This window comes from Ochotona princeps, chromosome 22 (genome assembly GCF_030435755.1).
Source record: "Ochotona princeps isolate mOchPri1 chromosome 22, mOchPri1.hap1, whole genome shotgun sequence".
NCBI classification, from domain to species: Eukaryota; Metazoa; Chordata; class Mammalia; order Lagomorpha; family Ochotonidae; genus Ochotona; species Ochotona princeps.
This window is the reverse complement of record NC_080853.1, coordinates 9,810,942-9,812,618: the sequence shown is the minus strand read 5'-3', so window position 1 is coordinate 9,812,618 and position 1,677 is coordinate 9,810,942. Positions and strand designations below refer to the sequence as shown.

The following is a 1,677-nucleotide window of genomic DNA, read 5'->3' as shown; positions in this document are numbered from 1 at the left end:
ATGCTTACCTGGCAGGGGAGATACCATGGTCACGAAGGTGGTTTTCCCAGGGCGAGGCTTATCCGTTGCACTCCAGATGTGCTGACGCTGTGAATCCCCAAATGTGGGAAACTCAACTGCACTACTGTGGTAGTGGGGGACTGTGTTCGCTCACTCCCCTGAATTCAAAAAATATATATATTTGTTTCTCCCATTCCTCGATCCTTGTCATCCTTATTGGTGGTCCACATGGGCATGCATCCTTCTCAACTATGTAAACATCATTAAAAATAAATGAATATAAAATGAATTTATTATTTTTTTAAAAATAATTATTTTTATTGGAAAGTCAGATTTACAGAGAAGGAGAGGTAGAAAGATCTTCCATCCGCTGCTTCACTCCCCAAGTGGCTGCAACAGCTAGAGCTGAGACTATCCGAAGTCAGGAGCCAGGAGCTCCCTTTGGGTCTCCTACTTGGGTGCAGGGTCCCAAGGCTTTGGGCCGTCTTCTACTGCTTTCCCAGGCCACAAACAGGAAGCTGGAAGAGAAGTGGAGCATCTGAAATATGAACCGGCGCCCATTTGGGAGCCCAGTGCTTGCAGGCGAGGATTTAGCTACTGAGCTATTGCACCGGGTCCAAGAGTTAGAATTCTTAAGTTACAGGTTCCTAGGGTTAACCTGGCCCAGCCCTGCTAATACAACCATTTGAGAAGTGAGCCAGCAAATAGATTCCTTTCTGAAATAAATTGTAAAAAATAAGTTAAAAAAATGAAGAAGTAAAATTTGGTGGGACTGGCATTATGGCATAGTGGTTTAAATTATTTGTTTGCAACACCAGCATCCCATGTTAGACTATTAGTTCAAGCCCTACCTGTTCTGCTTCCTATCTAGCTCTCTGCTCAGGCAGCGAGGAAGGCAGTGGAAGATGGCCCAAATGCTAGGGCTCTTGCTACCCACATGGGAATGTCAAGTGAAGTTTCAAGCCTCTGGCTTCTTTTTGGTCCAGCTCCAGCTATTCCAACCATTTTGGAAGTTGATGGAAGGTCTGTCTCTCTTTCTGTCTCTCCCCCTCTTTCTGTGTCACTCTGCCCATCAAACAAATAAACAACTAGATGAATCTTAAAAGGAAAAATAATCCCCTGTACTTCTGAATGAGGCTGTGTTTGGAGACAGGGTCTTCAAAGAAGTGATGAACTGAAAATGAGGTCATGAGAATGGGCCCTGATCCAGTGTGGCTGGCATCCATCAGAAGAGAAAATCAGGGCACCGACAGGGCACAGACGGAGGACCAGGTGACGCGGGAGGAGGCAGACATCTACAGATAAAGCAGGGAGGTGGCAGAGGGAGCCAGGCCAGTGGGCACCTGGATCCTGGACTGTGAGACAAGAGCTCCAGTCTGCAGTGTTTGGTTATGGCAGCTCTAGGAAAGTAGTAAGCACGTAGCAGGTGGATTTAAAAAGATTATCCACATTGTTGGCTGATTGATGTTGTGGCTGGGATAGAGTGGGAATTGTATGCTTGTGTCCAAACTATTTGGAATATGTGAAGGGGGTCTGGGTTGTGGCATAACGGGTTAGGCCACTACCTGTGATGCTGGCATCCCGTATGAGTGCCAGTTTGAGTCCCAGATGCTCCACTTCCCATTCAGCTCCCTGCTAATGCTCCTGGGCAAAGCAGCAGAGGATGACCCAAGTGCT

The 1,677-nt window shown here is 46.8% G+C and overlaps 1 non-coding gene across 1 annotated transcript; it reads left to right on the top strand.

The window, feature by feature from the left end:
• On the top strand, positions 1-161 carry LOC118760201 (U1 spliceosomal RNA). Its single transcript, XR_004996644.2, has one exon. It is a non-coding gene; the product is annotated as a U1 spliceosomal RNA (small nuclear RNA).
• The last annotated feature ends 1,516 nt before the right edge of the window (positions 162-1,677 follow it).